The following is a 19,995-nucleotide window of genomic DNA, read 5'->3' as shown; positions in this document are numbered from 1 at the left end:
CTTTTCAATAGCAACCCTCCCTTCCACTGCGCACGTGCGAACGGGAACCCGCGCATGCGCTCCCATCGCCAGCGCCGTGCAACGCCTGAAGGCGCGTGCGCGATGCGACCCGTCAGGTTCATTCGTGACGAGCGGCCGGTTCGCGCGGTTGCTGGGCGTCGCTAAGGAAATGTTCAGTCGGGGGAAAGGAGATGTGAATCGGAAGATCTGTTGGAGCTCTCTTTTCGATGAAGCATTAATTGCTGAAATTGCAAAATAAATCTGGATATTTCTGAAGGTACAAGGGACCTGGAATCTGGACCAATTACTCTACCTTTATGGACTCCCGCATCTCCCCCCCCCCCCCCCGGACTCCTGCAAGGACGCCGCCCTTTTCTCTAGTTTTCTTGCTATGTCGCAGTTGGACGCACGATGAGCTTTCTGTCCTACAACTTTGGAAGAGTCCTCCAAAAATTTTTGATCTGCTATAGTGCATGTAGCCCTTGCATGCATTTCTACCATTTCCCACACATCTGTGCCCACCCTACCAGACACCCCAGACTCAATTTCCTTGATCCTCTCCTGTCAACTCACTAGACTCTGCATTCAGTACATCATCCTTCACCATTTCTGCCAGTTACAATAGAACTCCATTTCTCTGCTCCTCTCTTTCTGCAGGGTCCACTTTCTCTTTGCCTCCTTGGTCTGCTCATCCTTTTCCACCCATCCACCAGCTCACTTCTCTGCCAACTACATTGGCAAGATTAAGCCCAGCAGTTGTTTGCACAGCACCAATGCTCCACCAGCAATAGCCTTCTTGAGCTTCCAGTTGCATGTCATTTCAATGTTCCTTCCCATTCCCACATTGATGAATGTTCTGTGCCTTTTCCATTGTCCTGGTGAGGGCACATGCAAACTAGAAGAAAAGCATCTTAATTTCTATCTGATGTGAACAAACAATTTTCCAATTTCACTCTTCCATGTTATTTTTACATCCCTCCACCCACCCCACCCCCTAGCAAGTCTCTCCCATTTTTTTCATCTTTTCCTTTGTCTCCAGCTCATTAACTAGATTTGTTGTCATCCCTATCTGTCCGTCACCGAACTGGGATTCGTCACCCTTGGTTTTCCCTTCCCCCATCTGGTTGCATCTATCCATGACCCCTCCCTTATCTGGTTTCATTTATCTCTTTTCAGCCTAATCTTCCCCACCCCCACAACCTGGCTTCAACTGCCCATCATCTTCTACCTCATCTGATTACACCTATTGCATACCAGACCCTGTTTTACCCCTCCCAAACCTCCCTGAAAATGGCTATCTTCCCTCTACACTCAGTCCTGACACATGGTATTGACCCAAAATGTCAACCCTTCCATAGATGCTTCTTGATTTATTAAGTACAACCATCAATTTTTTTTTTGCTCTGGATTTCATCATCTGAAATCTCTTGCTTCTCCACCTGGACCCATCTGCTCATCACCTACATACCCATTCAAATGTGTTTCTTCTCCCCTTGTTTAGCTTTTTCAATCCCTTTCCCCACCTGGATCCAACTGCCCATCATTCTTCCCTTATATGGTTCCACCATATATATTCACCACCTATCTTTATATGGACCAATTAATTAAAAAATAATAATTCAAATGGCACAGAAGCCAAAGGGGGACAGATTAACAAACTTAAAAGACCAAACTGCAAATATGCACGCATTCCTTTAAGGATAAATAGAATTAAAAAGCTGAGAAATTGTCTTATAACCATATAGCAATTACAGCACAGAAACAGGCCAGTTCAGCCCTTCTAGTCCATGCAGAACATCTTCTCCCACCTAGTCCCATTGACCCACACCTGGACCATAGCACTCCACACCTCTCTACCTATCCAACTTTTCCTTAAATATTAAAATCAAGCCCACATCTACCACTTAAGCCAGAAGCTCATTCCACAAGTTTACAAATAACTGTGTAGGCAAGATACATGATGCTATCCCATTTTCTATTCTCAACATAACAGGAGAAAATCTTTAAACAAGTTACAAAACAAAATAAACAGGTTTAACTGGAAAGACTCAATAGATTGGCCATTTCTCAACCTATTTTTAAAATAGAACAATGAACATAGAAATAAATGTGCACCTCATATGTTCAATAAGATCATGACTGATCCTTTACATAAGTGCCACTTTTCTGAACCAACCCCACTTCCATCATGTCCCTCAATATATGTGATTCCATCACTCTTCCTTCCTAAATGCACTTAAATGTTCCATTTACCTGTACTTTCCTAATTACTTACTGTCCTTGCATGTTAATTTACACTGATTCACAGTTAAGTATACCCAAATCCCTCAAAAAAATGTTAAAAATTTTGAATTAGTTTATCATGTATAAAAAGATTTTTTTCCCCATACTGTGACCAGGTGTCATATCCAGAAGTAAAATACTGCAAATGCTGGAAGTAATAAAATGACGTAAATATTCATCTGGTGAAGAGAAAAGGAGAGTGAGCATTTCAGGTCAATAAATTTCACCTGAACTGAGAAAAGTTCAAAATCAAACAAGTTATCAAACAAGTTTCAAGTTGCTTTAGTTGAAAGTGCCCTCCATTTTATGACAAATCTTCCCTTATATTCTCTTGGTTCCTTTACCTTTTTCTTCCACAACTTTAAACTTATTATGTCTAATTATTGCCTGTTCTTATGAGAATCACACCTGTTATGGACCCAAACGACCCTAAAACCCGGCAGCAATAGAAATTCACCAAGATAAATAGTTTCTTAAACAAAAGTTACTTCTAATTTTCTTTAAACTTAAAAACAGGATCAAACTTTAACTTATTACTATTAACTTGACGTAACCTAACTTAACCCCCTTCTAAGTGCACATGTATGTAATATGTACAAGTTCAGAAAAATTATTTGATTCACAGTCCAACCTCACTTCTCATTTCATCAAGCTCACTGGTATCAGGCAATTCTTATACTGTGCACAGAATTTAACATTTATGAATTTTCACCAGGCTCTGGTGCTTCAAGGTAAATGGTTTCCGCTCAGGAAGCTTCTTGTTGGTTTCAGATTTGTTGCTCGTTGGACACACACAAACTGATTCCCTCAAATCAGCCACTTCAGTGTCTTGCCAAAGAAACTTGCCCCATCAGGGTTTTCTAAATGATAACCTCTTCTTCTACAGGTCACCACAGAGTTCCTTTTGATTCTCTTATTTATAGGTGAAACACTCTACCCAGCCATTTCCTCTTGTATGGACCACAAGAGGTTTTTTTTAAACAAGCTGAACTCAGAACTCACAACCCATCTTCTAAATGGAGTTTCAACAAGCTGCCAGCTTGCCATGACTGCAGAAACCAATTTTCTCTCTCTCTTAGAGAAAGCCTGTTTGATCTCCTCTGTCTCTCTGCTTGCAAAACCACAACCTTCTAAGAACAGCAAACTGCAACCAGACAGATTGCGGCACCAGTCCAAACTTTTGAGTTCGTTCATCTGTTGCTTTCAAAACAATGATCCATTACTCCACAGCATGTCCAATTAACACCTACTTGTGAAACCTCTATAGGCATTCTTCAAAGTTTTTGCAAAGGCATTCAGAGCCTGGACTGTCTGGCTTGAGCAGAGCTCTGGCATTTTAAATGAGATCTGTTTTGTGAAGTGTTTGTGTTTGTTTGTGACCTACCCTATTCCCACAATGTATCTCCTTCAAAAAAAACATATCTACATACAATATAAAATATGATATAATCCATCACACACCCAAGTGTGAGAGTGCCAAGATGGAATATTAGGAATTGCTCCTCCAAATTATGGGTGACCTTGGTTTGGAAGTGCATGAAGCATTGGACAGACATGTTGGCATGAGAGTGGGGCACAGAACTGAAATGGTTAGTCACTGGGAGATCCTGGTCATTGATGTAGACAGAGTGGATGTGCTCAGCAAAGAGATTTCCAATCTGTGTCCAGTCTCTCTGATATAGAACAAGTCACAACAGGAACAATGGATGCAGTGGATCACTTTGGCAGATTCACAAGTGAAGTATTTCTTCACTTGGAAGGACCTTTTGGGGCACCGAATGGTGGTGGGAGCTGTCTTAGACATCTGCCCTGACCCCCTCTTCCCCTGTCTGAAACAAAACATAGGATTCCTTGTTCTCACCTTCCACCCCACCAGCCTCCGCATCCAACATATTATCCTCTGCAATTGCTGTCACCTACAACATGATCCCACCACCAGACACATCTTCTCCTTTCCTCCCCTCTCTGCCTTCCATAGGGATTGCTCCCTCCATGGCTTGTTCATCTGTTCATCCCTTCATACTAATCACCCTTTGCTCTTCTTCCATTTTTTCCATACTAGGAATGAGGTTCTTGTTTTTGCTAATTTTAGCATTAAGAAGATGTGCAAAATATATGATTTTTAAAACAATATTTGCACAATCAAAATGGCAAAGATAGAGATTAGAGCCTTCTAATAGTGTAAATGTTAAATAAATTTTCAGGCCAAGTTTTTCAAGTCTTTTCAATTTCTTCCAAGTAAATTGCCTTGTATAATCGCCATCAGAATTGGAAAAAATAATCTTTTATTTCTGCAATTGCAATTGGCTCATTAGTGTAAAAGAAGTAATCTTGACATTTCTGGTTGCCATGGAAATGAATAACATATGGCAAACCCATTTTTAGAGTCTGCCGTATCGCAGAATCAGTGAAATAGAGAAGATGTTCGTGTATAATGGCACCAAGGCAATGACATGGAAGGTTATGCACCTACTTGTAATACAGGAAATTTACCCCATAAAATCCATAGGTGTGCGACAATAAGGCAGCAAAGCTAAATCCAGTCCAATGTGATAATCTACATAAATATTGAAAACATTTTTCTCAATTAAGCTGCATTTCTGAATAAGTACCCATCCCTCTCCATCTGGCACAATAAAATTCCTCACATGAAAGGAATTTTACATTGTTGGAATGTGAAACTGGGAACAATTCAGTAAACCTGAACCCCTTCTGTCTGTTTCATCTGCTTGGACGAATATTAGAGAAGAGAAACAATTTGAAAAATAGTGAAGAGTTCTTCTGGTGACTGAGCCCACATTCCATTCTCAACTGATATTACAGAGGTTACGCCTCACCAACAACAATCGAGAGACTCATTAGCAGAAGGGTTAAGTTTAACACAAAATTTATTAACAAATTATCAATAATAGAATTAACTCAATAAACTTAACCCCCAAACATAAACTTTTATGGCAACTCTACATTAACAACAGATATTTATAAGGTGCACATGGGAAATAAAACCCAGACCATTACAGTCCAAGCTCAAAATGCTGCAAAAGAAAACTCCCAAAACAAAACCTCAAATCAGTCAAGTCTGTCAGTCAAAAAGGATCAGCTCGCAGAGTTTGGTCTCCAGGCTTGGGGTTCTTAGTTTGGTTGCACACTGGTCTTCCAGTTGGATGTGGGGACAGATGGTCGTGATCACTGCAGACTTACAACTTCCCTGAGTTTTGAATGTGGCAACAACCACCTTAGATTTCTTCACAAGGGAATTTTCACCCAATGACCTCCTAATCACTACACAAGGTTCATGCCTCTGAAGCCCACTTTAGGGTTAACAAGTGACCTTCTGTCACACAAGTCTTCCCCTCTAAACACCGTCTTGGGTCATCAAGTGACTCCTGTTAGATAAAGTCCTCCTCTTGGAAGGGGACTGGGGAAGCCCAGGTCTCACACACACACACACACACTCTGGGTATCAGAGTAGCGCAAACTGCTGTCAGGACAACAGTGCTATCACCCGTAGACAAAGTAGCTCAGTCTCCTTTCTACCACTGAAACTACTGGGTGAGCACACTGACAGTCTGACTGACTGCCCTCCAACCATCCAACAAACCCATTCAAAAACTCAGCATGCTGGGCACTTCGACTGCCTCCACACGTGTCTTCAGCTCTCTCGATTGGTGGAGAGAGGTTGACAGCAGCGGGCACGCTCTCCGTGAACCCACTGGCTTCCAGCGCATGGCTGTCGCACTTGTCATAGCTGTCAGATTTCCCAGTGCTGTTTCAGTGCTTCACGTGCAGCTGTCAGTTTTTCCCAGCGCTACTTCAGCGCTTCAAAGCAGGGAACGATCCTTTCTTTTCCTCTAGGTTCAGTCCAGTCCCTGGTCCTAAAAAAATTCTCCAAGGACCATAACACAGATCAGCTTTTTAAAAAAAAATTTAGACATACAGCATGGTAACAGGCCATTTTGGCCCACGAGTTTGCTTGCTGCCCAATTTACACCCAATTGACTGACACCCCATGGCACATTTCAAACAGTGGGAGGAAACTCCATCCCCCAGGGAAAACCCAGACTTGGGGAGAACATACAAACTTGTTTCAGTCACCGCTAAGCCAACCATGCCGCCCTCAACATTCTGTCACTTGTTATCTCTAAAATTACTATAATCTTGTCCCACAAAGGAAGTCATTGCATTTTAATATTCCATACAATAAGAGATGGGAGATGTAATGAAGTGCTACAGTTTCATTTCCCAGACAAATGCAAAGAACCCCTCCCTGAGAAATATACTGTAGTCTGATGACATTTTTCTCTATTAAAGGCAATGTTTGATGCAGAATTCAATGTGAATTCACTTCTATATTGCAAAGTTTACTGCAACAATGTGAATATCTACTTTTCTTCCTAAAAATATAGCCAAATCTCTTTTCATTTCTCTCATTTACTTTTTTCAACCACACAATGTAACCTAATCAGGAATTTATTCCCTCTGCCTCTGCAAATGTTCTTTTTTTGGCATTCGACAAGAGTGCCAGAGCACAGCTATGAATCATCCCATAATTTGTGCCCTAGCATTCCTCTTTGATTGGAGGAGATGAGAAAGGACAAATAAAAAACTGATTCATAACCTTTATTTCTTGTTAAAATGTTTTCAATGAGAAAAAATTATTAAGAATATAGAAACTTGAGGAAAGAGCAGGAAATGCCCGAGATAGATGCTGGGCAAGTCTCCTGTATAGTGTCAGTTCTATAATTTTATAACTATAGTAGTTATTGACTGTCACTTGTTCCATTTTCAATGTGGTGAAAGACTTCATCTATAAACTGCCAGCTTTATCTTCATATTTGGATATTAAAGGAGCCATTGCCATTTTGTTTTGTTCAGTCTTGGAATATAGGAACCACCAAGGGCAGCATGGTTATTGTAGGGTGGCATGGTTTGCGCAGCGGTTAGCGCAAAGCTATTACAGCTGCAGCGATTGGTGTTCACCTGTAAGGGGTTTGTACATTCTCCCAAGGTCTGTGAGGGTTTCCTCCAGGTGCTCGGGTTTCCTCCCATCCTCCGTAAAACATTTGGGGATTGTTGGTTAATTGGTGTATTTGGGGAGCACAGGGTCATCAGGTAGAAGGGTCCTTTATCATCCTGTATCTCTGAATTAATTTTTAAAATTAAACCAACAAGGTTGGAATTTTTTGCTCATTTCTACCTGCTCCTGAGAAGATGGTAATGTGCATGTGCTAAAGATGTTCCCATAATTTTCTTTGAGGGGGATTATATAGCATCTTGAGACAACAACTGCTTTGTACAGTATATTATCAAGCTTCTCGCAAGTTATAAGTACTATACACATCAAGGCAAGTGTATTCCATTACATTGCTGACTTGAAATTTGTGAACGGTGGAGAGACTTATAGAGTATCAGTAGGCAATCAAAACACCCAGCCATTGACCCACTGAGAGAGCAGTCATGTAGCTGATTTAGTCATACATAGAGTATATTAGAAACTGCCTATTTCAGACCTCCATCTCTTAAAATGATAAGATACAAGTATGAAAATATTTAAATATGAAATTTTGGATGACATAATTTCTTTTCCTTTCTTTTCTTTTGTGTTCTATTGTTTATTTATTTTTCTTCTTTCTCTCTTTTATTCTTGCTTTAAGTTATAGAGGGTGGGGAGGGTGGAGGAAGGGGGAAAAATAAAATGTCACTGTGTATATTTTAATGATGAATATTTGTATAGATTGTTATTAACATAGTTCACAGTGAAGTATTAAATTAAAAATTTTTTTTAAATGTAGCTGATTTAGTTGAATGGTTGACAATGACTTCAAGACATTGATATTCAAAAGTATTGCCAATCTTCAAGCAACAAATGAAAAAAAAATTGATTCTCTTCTGATGGAAATTGCCAAAACCTACCTCAGTATCCAAAATATTACTTGCCACTTACCTCTCAAAGACTAAATATTGACCAGGTTTAGATGCATTATGCAGAGACTTTATCCGAGGACAGTAAATATTCCATTCTGCAGTGAAACCCATATACAAGATGAATTAAACTTTTTTAATCCACTAAGAATCCACTGTAAATCTGTTTAGTAGCTTGAAGGCATGTTAATTTCTGTGAATACTTAGTGAGCCTTCTAGGGGTGTATGTACAAGAAATACTGAGGATCGAAGGATGCGTTTTGTACAAACTCTGCTGGTGTATCTCCTTCCTCCTCCTCCTGGAAACCATGGGAGACTCTCACATTGATAGGAATTTAAAGCTGCTGGGAAAGAACAATTCAGGCCTCAAACTCACAATCATCCCAACATGCTGCAACCAGCTGGGTACGACACAGAACAAAATATGCTTGTCCGGAGCACTAGTCTCCATGGGAACAACTAGAGAATCATATTCTTTGCCTGTTACAATTCTATCACACTCATAATCAGTGAAACTTTGGTTAACTAGTACTTTATTATTTCACTGAGGTTTAAAAGACTTCACCATTCGGTCCTTTAGTTTCAGTTTCTGATTTATTTTAATTTGATAGTTTAAAAAGAAACCTTATTGTAAAAATTTTTATCCTTGTTCATGACTTCTTGTGTTTAAATTAATTATGTACATTAAATTTCCAAAATAAACATTTATTAAAATAGGTCGAATATTGCTGAAGCGTCTGGAGTGAAAGCCATTCATTTCACAGCTCAAGTGATTGAGTTGGCCTTTAAATAATTGTACCCTTTTATAACTGTAGCTAGTATGTCCTTTGACATTTAGTCTTCTTGGAAATTGTCTCTTTGGAGGGATACGAAGAAAAGGACGAGATCCCTGAAGCTCTGATTCCTTGCAGCCTGCGCTCAATTAATATATGAGCCCAGCCTCTAGGTAAAATGGCAAAAAAGTGCATTTTGATAGCACCTACTAAAACACATTTTCGACTGAGCAACTAAAAGCATCAATGCCAATTATAAACATCAAGCCAATTCCAATCCTGCCATAGAATTATGGATTGTCCCCAGAGAGGTGGTAGGTATTTGACTCTTGTTTATCAGTGCAGGTATTAATTCCACCTCTGTGCTCTTTTCTCATTTTGCCTCACTCCAGTGACATTCACCATGAGAGGAATGAGTTATTGGATAAAAAGAATGCTAGCCTCTTAACCTCACTAATCCCTGACCTGTGTTTAAGCACTGCAGAGAGCATGTGAGTTACTTTTTCATTCACAGACAAGTGTTGAATTATATTTATAACTTTTCAGAAAATGAAGTAGGCCATACCCTCAAGAACCAAAATCTGGAGAACATCTTGATTTAGAATGGCGTAGTAAGTAACATACACACCAGACAACTGCCAGACAATAACTGATTTTAACAAGAGGCAATTTAACCACTATAGGTTCTGACAGACAAACAGGTCAGGCTACCGGCCACCATTATGTCAACCTCCTACAGGAGCTCTACTGAGAGCGACCTGGCCGGCTACATCACAGTGTGGTACAGTTGCTGCTGAGAAATAGATCAGAGGTCAATCCACAGGACCATAACAATGGCAGAGAGGATCACAGGAACATCCCTCCCCACCATCAACATGATCCATCGAGATTGTTGTCAGAAGAGAGCGTGCAAAATCTTTGAGGACCCCTTCTACCGCACATACAAATCTTTCAACTGCTCCCATCGGGAAGAGACACAGGAGTATCAGAGCCAGCACCATCAGTCTGAGGAACAGCTTCTTCCCACAGGCTGTGAGAAGGCCGAACGACCAAAGGAACCGCTCACACTAACCATCCGAGACTCTCATATTTACAAAGCAATATTTATTTGTATATATGAATACTTGTTCTGCATATGCATTGTTTGTATGTGTGTCTGAATGCTTTGCACCAAGGACCAAATAACACTGTTATGTCAGGTTGCACTTGTGCAATCAGATGACAATAAACAGATCTATCACTCACCCAAATCCCAAAAGCCCAGTCACATGGTTTTAGGATCACATTGGTTGTGCAGTACTTTGAGATATCCTGCTGTGATTGATACACATTTTATTTTCTTCACCCTACAAAGCACAAAAGAAAAAATATTCATCATTTGTCAGGAGGAATGCAGCTTTCCCCAAATTCGCAGTGACGAATGAAATGGTTGATGGAATGATTTTAATTTTCTGCAATTCGTTAAATTCAGAGAAGATGGAAATAGATTGGAAGACAGCACATGCAACTCCTTTATTGAAAAAGGGAGACAAAATGAAACTATTTAGCTTAAAATCTCTTGCAAGAACAGTTTTGGATGCTATTATTAACGGTATAACAGGACAGCAAGACTCAAAGTAATCAGGCAACATCAAAAGCAAACCAGGCAACATGAATTTATAGGTAACAGTAAAGGGGAACTAGAGGCTTTGATTTCCAGGAGCATTTAGCTAAAGAGGTAAAAATGTCACTGGCATTTCAGGACTGGAGTCCTTCTTCAAGGTATGGACACTGGGAGACCAGGTGATTTCCTCTAGCATTTACTGTGCTTTTTTATTACAATCACGGCATCTACAAACTTCCATGTTTAACTCCATCTGTTAAGTAAAGTTTAAAATTAATAACCACTTGTGAAGGAAGATTGGAAGGCATATGTTCTTTGGGTAGTGAGTCATTAACTGGATACAATAAAAGCAAGGATGAATTGCTGGAATTGTAAATGAAACTCTCTCCCAAAAAGTAGGAGATGGCTGCTCATAATTTCAAAGCTGAGTTAGATCATTTTCAGGTTGCCTGGAGATTAAATCAAACTGAATGGTAAAACAGGATTGAGTTAACCTCAGGACTCTCCAGATTGGAGCCCAATTTATACTGGATTGAAATGACCAGGACTCTGGGAACATCAAGGCATATGCTTGGGTACTCAGCACTTCAATCCACAGCACTCAGCCTCCAACTGTGTGTATGAGCCCAATGTGAAGTCTGCACCGGTATCTAGTGGAGCCTCTGGGCTAAGATCCGAAAGGTATTAGCGTCACCTCTCCAGGATAAATACCAAGGTTTTCCAGGGCTGAACAATCCACTGATGTTCCAGTATGTCTATAAAATGTTGGAAAAGTGTGTTCGATAACCAAGAAGCAAACTGATGCTCAAGTTCAAATCACAGATTGTTCCTTTCATGCTATTTTATTCACAGAAAGCATGAGTTCTCTCTTGCTATACTTTTACAATAAATGCCTTCTTTGCAGGTTGATTTCTGTGAATGTAGTTTAACACAGCTCTTTCTAATCCGTCTATTACTCATTGTTAGAAGTAAAACACGAACCCCCACCATCATTTTGATTGATCGCCTGTGGTCACCATTCCATGCCTTGATCAAAGGCTCAAGCCCAAAAAATTGATTATAATGTATCTTTATTTTTGATTTGTAAAGTACACTGATGGATCTCTTGAATTTCTCCAGCATTGGGTTCTTACTGTTACACATCATTCTTGCCATTTCTATGAAAGGTGTCACCTGGTGGCTAAGATTCACAATGACACTGCAAAAATCAAAGATCACTTGGAGAAAAAGATTGGAGCAAAAACCATCTTTAAGGCCTGCGACTAAGGGCAAATACTATTGTAATTTTGGAAAACTGCAGGTGATCTCAGCACAAGGTTCCAAGAAATGTGATAACAACCAAATAATCAATTTGAGTAACAGAAGTTGAGATTTTAACATTTTCAGTACAAGGAGGTAACATTTTGATTTGAGAGAGAAAAATGGATACCTCAAATATAATTTCATTTAAAAAGCCAGCACTTCCATGCAACTGTTGAATGCCAAGGGTGTCAACTAATGAGTTTTATACTGAAGCAATAGAATGGGTCTTGAACTTTTCCTCTGACAATAAGATCAAAGAGAGAATACCTTTTCAGATCAAATTGAATTAGACAAGATTTGATCCCTGTTCTTTTCTGGACAATTGATACCCAAGTACCCATTCTAGATGTGTCGGTTATGGCCACCTGTTCCACTTTGGTAGAGACATTAATCTTGCTCTCTCTGGACTTCCACAGCCGTGCACTTTGGAATGGGATCAATCAAAAGACCAGATCTGTACAGAATATTCCAGATGCCAAATGCAGCTGCACCAAGATGTCTTTTTATTTCTCTTCTTTTACACTAATTTTTTTAATGCAACTTATAGCAATATTTGCACCTGTAACGCTGCCACAAAACAAATTTAGGCATGTTTGTTTTGACTCTGAGGTCAACACTGGTATGCTAAATCTCATTACAGGTGCAAAAAGCCTAATCCCAAACATCCCACTCTTCATTTTTTTAAAACCAGAAGCGATTTGTTAATTGCCTTGCGTCTTTTCCAGTTATACAGCGAGATATGAACATAAACATGCATTATCATTATTTTTTCAACAGTCTTTAAATCTCCAGTCCATAAAAAATTAATAATTTCACTGTTTAGTTGTTAGTATTGGTTTTTTTTAATGAGTTCAGTGTCTTACAATGAATTTCCGTTAAAGATGTCAATTTTCAGAATTCTACAAAATCCTTGTATTGTGCTGGTGGTTTGATGGTTCTCGTGTGCGTTGTAACTGGTCGTGGTGGTGTTGATGCTCACCTGGTCCCTTGCTGTATCCTGTGATTGTTGCTGTTGAACATGTTTGCTGCTACTGATGTGGTTGCTAATTGCATGTTGACTTGCGACGACAATGTGCATATTGACTCTGTGGCGGCCATTGTAGACACTGTTGCTAGAGTTGCTGATGTTGTTATCTGCACATCTCCATCAACGTGGCTATCTGTTCTGTCTAGGTCCTTGATGGTTTGATGTGCTTTTGATTCGAAGACATAGTTACGACCATATCTGACCGAGGCAACACTTTTTTCCATACACAACCCAAGCTGTAGGATATCCTTTGCCATGAGCTATGAAGACCAGCACTCTGACAGCTTCTCCCACTTTCAGTTCTCATAGTTGTCATACTGTGATTTTTGTCTTTCTATTTTTATCTCCCTTCTTCCTCTGCACTCCCTTTGCAACTTTTGGCTTCAGGAGTTGTTTTGCTGTTGGTAACATTATCCGTGTTTGGCATGACAGTAATCTCTGCCTGTCCCGCATCGGACTTGTCAGCCACAAACGAGCCTGCAGCTGACGTGGACTTTTTACCCCCTCCATAAATCTTCGTCCGCGAAGCCAAGCCAAAGAAGAGAAGAAGAATCTCTGCACTGGACTGCTGTGCCTTCCTTCTGTAGGAGTATTTCTCTATTCAAGGATTGCCTTGTGCACATCTGTTCCTGACTGAGCACATTTATTCATGATTGTTTTGGCAATCTTCACAGCTGTCTCTGCCTTGCCATTGGACTGGGGGATGATGTTGTGTGTTGTATTTCCCACTCATCCATGAAGCGCTGAAACTCATCACTGGTGAATTGTGGTCCATTATCACTCACTAATCCAGGATACCATAGCGGCTTAAATATGATTTGAGACACACAATCACATCTGAACTTGTAGCTGACTCCATCCCATCAGCTTCCCAGAGTCGGAGTAGTAAACAACTGTGATCAAATGGTCTTTTCCATTCAGTGTGAATTGGTCTGTTCCTACTTTCATCCATGATCTGCCTGGGATTGCACGAGTCTGGAGGGGTTCCTTTGCTTGCTGGGCTTGAAACTCATAACTCTTATCTCATGACTCATGTTGGGACAGAATATGACATCTCCAGCCTTCCTCAGACTTGATGCGATTCCTTGGTGGCATGCATGGACACATTAGTGTAAAACTAATAAATTCCCCAGCCTAAATATAACGTATGCAATTAAAGTCTAAGTTATATTTCCAACCAGCCCACAGAAAAACTTCGACACAAAACACACAAGACTCACAAAATTTCGATCTCAACCGAAGCAAAGATCATAAACAAAATTCAGTTTGTTTGGTAAACTGAAGCCGAAAGTTCTTTGAGAGAGAGAGAAAACACAAAATTCAAAGTTGTCTTCTTGTGTTGCTTGCAGAGAGAGGAACAATGGCTTGGTCCGGATCCTTCTGGCTGCCTTCAGAATGTTCATCCCTTTTAAAATGCCCAACAATTTAAACTGTCTTCCAGACAATGACTCATATTTTGGGCCTTCTTCCATTCCACAGCACCCCCAGTGTTGGTTTGTCATCCAAGTCCAAAAGTTTTAGATCATTTTCTGCACATGCCCAGTCCGTCTCCCACTCTCTCAGCAGTCCACCTTCACCTTGGCTCTTAAAGGCAAACTGTCAGTTTTTAACATAAAACCACACAACACATAGGTTAATACACAACACAGAACTCTGTAACAATAGTGAGATTTGTCTGCTGTCATATCTGCTTGGACAATCTACTTCTGGTCTTGTGTGTTTACACTGCTCACAAGCTCAATGGTGCATAATGATTCATCACTGTCATCGTCAATTTTCTCTTCTGGCACCATGACCTTCACCGCTTGTGACTTCTTAGACATTTTCTGGCAAAATTATTGTTCTTTTTATAATTTGCACACTGTTTACCCCATGCTCGGCAGGCTTCTCTCTCTTTCTGATGATGTCCACCACGGTATTTACATTCTGACCTCTGTCTTTTGTCTCCTTTCCAGTCCTGTCTCTTTCCACTAATTTTTGGTTCCTTGTATGCCATTCTTTTGCTTTTATTTTGGTTTTGACTTGTCACCACAGTTGGGTCATTTTCCCATTCCAATATTTCTTCTTTTGTAGAACAGACCCGTCCTTCACCTTCCTTATTTCTCACAGAAACTCCAGCTATTGCTGTACTGCTGCCCTCCCTGCTAGTGTATGTTTCCAGTCAATTTTGGCCAGTTCCTCTCTTATGCATCTGTAATCCCCTCTGGTATTCTGATACATCTAATTTTAGTTTCATCCTCTCAGACTCCAGGGCGAATTCAACCATACATATTATGATCACTGCCTCCCTTACCTTCAGCTCCCTTATCGACTCTGGTTCATTGCACAATACCCAATCCAGAATTGCCATTTCCCTGGTTGGCTCAGTCATAAGATGTTCTGAGAAGCCACCCTGAAGACATTCAATAAATTCCTTCTCTTAGGATACAACACCCACCTGATTTTCCCAATCAATCTGCATATTGAAATTGCCTGTGACCTTTGTAACATTGCCCTTTTTCCATGCCTATTCTATCTCCCTCTGTAGTTTACACCTCATATTCTGGTTACTGTTTGGAGGCCTGTATACAACCCCCATCAGGGTGTTTTAACCCTTACAATTTCTTAATTCTATCCACAAGGAGTTTATGCTCTGCTGTCTCCCACCACACATCATGGTCTTCTTCTGTTTTCCATAATCATTCACTGCATGAACTACCTCTGTCTTGCTCACCGAACCCTCTATGCTCCTATGTGGCTCTTTCATGACTTCTGCCCTCCTGTACACGGCGATCGCTTTCTGCGGTGTAAGCTTATCTTCCTTCAACAAGTGGGCCCTCACAGCTGGATCTTTTGTGTCTAGCACAATCCTGCCTCTCCTTAAATCTTCTTTCAGCGTTCCAAACTCGCACGACTCAGCCAGTTTCCTCAGCACGGTCACATATTGATCTCTGGTTTCATTTTCGTGCTGGTCGCGAGTGTTGAATGTGTACTGCTCATATATGACATTCGCAGCAGGTTCAAAATGTTCCTTCAATTTCTTGAGGATTTCTGTACTTTTCCTTTGTTCTTCACTTGTTATGTTTAGCATAGTGTAAACTCTGTAGCCCTTTTTGCCCATGAGAGATAACAAAGTAGCTACTCTAATGTCATCTGGCTTCGTGTCTGTTGCTATTTCATAGTTCTCATACTGGGACTGGAAAATTTTCCAATTTCCTCTCAAATCCCCTTTCATTTCCACGAGTACTGACACTGGAAAATGTGCAGATGCCATGGCTTATCAGTCAGTACTCTTTTCTCTATGGAAACCTGCAACTATCGTCCATGGGCGCAAGGCCAGGCCTTAGCAGGTCACTTTTGTCATCAAAATAGACAATTTCAAACTTACAAAACTCCGTCGTTCCACTGAGCAATTGTTCCTTCTGTTTTTATTTCAAGCACTAGCTGTCTTACAGTCCCAATAACACCTTCAAAACATGGAAACAATCCACACTTTTGCTCGGCTTTCACTTTTGACACCATGTTTCATGCGACGTAATCATGACAAGCCTTTATTATTATATCGTGACTCCTGAGGGTCTCGATACCCCGAGAGTCATCTCATTACAGTGTATGTATGGCAAGCCGCTGGTGCAAAAAGCCTAATCCCAAACAACGTTCATGACAATAAATTCTTTTTTTTTCCCCCAAAACTTTATTTATTCATTCAACATGGTTATTACATAAAGTGAGAACAAGATACATATTGTGAACAATAAAAAAATTAATATAAAAAGGAAAAAAAGAAAAGAAACCCCCCCCCCCCTCTCTCAGCCAGCTCTCTTTAGGAGAGCCAAAAAGAAAAAAAAAACTAAAAGATATTCACTAAAATCTAATCAAAGTAAATTTAAATGTAAATATCCTGAATATAAAGACCACTTATTAAGAAAAAAAAAATTATCATGTAAAACATACATAATTTTTTCCATTACCAAACAAGTTTTCATCTCATTATGCCATCTGTTAATATCAGTCACATTAGCATTTTTCCATGTACTTGCTATACATTTTTTACTACATATAAAGCTAAATATACAATGACAATAAATTCTGATAGTTTTTTGATAAAGGCTGCCTTCCTAAATATTGCTGTACTTGAATGTCAACTTCCAGCATTTTTATACAGGGCACTCATCCCCCATCATTTCGTTCAGGCGCCACCACCTGCCTACATTTCGTTCATATCTTAAAGAGCTCAAGCTCGAAACATTGGTGATGTATCTTTGCCTTTGCCAAATAAAGTGCACTGTTTGACCTGCTGAGTTTCTCCAGCATTATTTTTTCTTCACTCACAATGTCTGCACTTTCATATTTTACTCTTCCCTTGCAGTTTTTCTTTTGCTCCATGTTCGAGCATCTGCAGTCTCTTATCTCTCCATTTGGATTTGGGTAACTGACTGATTATGATACTTTGTTGTATGCTCCAAAGCCACATCGCATAGTTTTGAGAATTAACATAGCCATGTGGCTGACTATACTAAATATATCCAGCTTGCTGGGCTGTGTTTGGCGTCAGGATGGCACTGTTGCTATTGGAAACGGACGAGTAATATTTTATTTCCCATGTTTGGTAAGAGAATTTTTGTGATTCTGTAATGAGAACTGAAGAATTTTGGCAGTTCCATTGAGATTCCAGATGACCACTTATAAACACTAAGTAATAACTTAATACAGTAATGGAGGTAAGATGCACACAATGAGCTTTTCAATTTGGCCAGTGACCAAATGATGATTGTACTCACAGATTGATACAAGTTGTAGAATGCTGGATGTCTGCCCTTACAGGTGGATATAGAAGATACATTTCAAAACTTTTGCAAACAAAAAGTTATATTTGCATCCTGACCAATATTCCTCATGAAACAAATTACCTGGTCCTTAACTCTTTTTTTAAAATAAAAAGTTGTAAACAATTTACTCGTGTTTATTACAATACTAAGTACTGCCTCTGAAGTATTTTTGGAATTTCTTGGTGTTGTGAGAAACATTCTACTTGGGGACACCATTACATTGGGGATGACTTGCTTCCACTCCATTGTTGTGGGTTTTAAGAGCCCCATCTTGCAGGAGGCACTCTACAAGCAAGCTTTCTTATGGAATAGAACCAAAGATTTTTTTTAAAAAAAATCACAGACTGGTGACAGCGCAGTAGGCCATTTGGCCCAATAAATCCATACCCTCTCTCAGTAAGAGCAATCAAGACAGCCCTGAAAATGCTCTTTCAAGCAGGCACTGAATGCTTTTCATTCTTCAACAACCTCTCCCCCATTCTTAGCTTTCAGTGAAGTGGATCCCTGGGTTTTAGATCAGACGTGTTTTCTGACTGTGCTAAAATAAGTTTGCCCTAATGATTATTGCGATTGTCAGCCATTTGCTGGATTCCTGCACCCTGTCCACTCCTTCTCAGGTCACTTTTTTTGGTTGGTTGTCATTTTCAGACAGCTGTGAATTTTTTTTTGTCTATAAGATACGATTGCATTTTGACTGCAAGAAACCGCGAGCTTGTAATTATTCTGCATCTTCTGCTTACCATCATTCAACCAGCCTTGTTTTCTGGTGGTGCAGCCAAGAGTTTCTTCACAAGTGCTAATTGTGGCAGCCTATAAGTCAGACTGCGCCTGCCACTTGGCCGCCCACGAACAGTACTAAATGTATAGGACATTCAAGTTGAGCACTTTAATGTTTATTTTCTGTGTCTACCCTACTCTTGTTGCCATCATCTCAGGGCCAGGTTAAGGGAGGTGACAGATTGAGTCCAGTACTCGATGAGTCCAGTCATTGGCACCTGTCACGGTATGAATGTTGCAAGCAACCCACCATCACTTACTCAGACATAATTGAGCAGGTGTCACGATGAGATTTTTGTACTGGTCTCTTTGAAGAAGCTGTGCATGTATTATAACATGGCCCATGCTTGAAGCATTCTGTCAGAAGGCTCGGGATGAGCAGTTTTTAGTTAGAAAACCCAAGGAGAAACTTTCTCATCGCGCCATAATTATGGGTTTACATCTTTACCAATTCTGGGACTAATCAAAGGGTCAGTTTTCCTACAGTTGTGACTCCAGGCAAGGTTAGAATCAGAGTCAAGATCTGATTTTTGGTCTCGTTTACTTCTTAGGATTGGTATGTGTCTGCATGTCTCGGACATAATGTAGGCTGGTTCTACTTAAAAGTGTCATGGTAATTGCATTCACTGCAGGAGACAGTTGTAAAAGCAGCTTACTACTGGGTTTCAGTGGACTGAAATTGAAGAACTTCAGTCTGTGAAACAAGATTATTTTCAATGAAGATTGCATCAGACTCCTCAACATTAAACTCAATTAGGGATTCATTTAAGGACTCTTACCTTTGCACTTTATTGTCTTTTTTCCCCCTCTCTGTATTGTAGTTTGTTTATATTTCTTTATTTGTTTATGTGTACATTTAATACATCTTTTTTTGCACTACCAGTAAGTGGTAATTCTGCCTCACCCACAGGAAAAAGAATCTCAGGGTTGTATGTGATGTCATGTATGTACTGACAATAAATCTGAGTAAACCTGTGAGGTATTCTTCACACAATAAAAGCATCCCATTTCTACCTACCGCTTGACTAAACTTGACAATGTCCCTGCAAAGCACCTTGAAACATTTTGCTCTATAAATCCCAGTAGTGGGCCGAGAGAAAACTCCATTAGATCATATTTCTGATCAAAGAGCAACCAAAGAGCATACCCTTCAAAACGTACTGGGGATAGGGCAAAGGGGTGTAAATTGGGCGGCACGGAGTCATGGGGCAAAATGGCTTCTTACCGCACAGTATGTCTAAATTAAAAATTATGATTTATAAAATTTAAAATCATTAATTTTTTAAAAAATGTGATACAGAAATATAATCTGACTGAAACATAATAAATGCTTCTTTACTCATACATCTCTTGATGAAGCCTGGGCCAATAAATTTCAAGGCTTTAAATCCCAATAGTAAGTACCATCAGCTGGCAGCAATACTTTCATTTGCATCTTTGCACCTCATTGATATGGACTTATGAATTGTCAAAACCTAACAGCTGTTAAATTCATTTTCT

The 19,995-nt window shown here is 39.9% G+C and overlaps 1 protein-coding gene across 1 annotated transcript in view; it reads right to left on the bottom strand.

Annotated features, from left to right (window-relative positions):
• Window positions 1-8,215: 8,215 nt before the first annotated feature.
• The window catches only part of ubac1 (UBA domain containing 1), a 76,830-nt gene continuing 65,050 nt past the window's right edge, over window positions 8,216-19,995 (bottom strand). The window contains exons 11-12 of the transcript XR_011340192.1: window positions 10,224-10,324; window positions 8,216-8,303 (exon numbers count right to left, since the gene is read on the bottom strand). The gene's annotated coding sequence lies outside the window, so the exon portion shown is untranslated. The remainder of the gene's footprint in view (window positions 8,304-10,223; window positions 10,325-19,995) is intronic.

This window comes from Narcine bancroftii, chromosome 1 (genome assembly GCF_036971445.1).
Source record: "Narcine bancroftii isolate sNarBan1 chromosome 1, sNarBan1.hap1, whole genome shotgun sequence".
NCBI lineage: Eukaryota > Metazoa > Chordata > Chondrichthyes > Torpediniformes > Narcinidae > Narcine > Narcine bancroftii.
The sequence above is the reverse complement of the archived record's forward strand: the minus strand, read 5'-3'. Positions and strand labels throughout refer to the sequence as shown.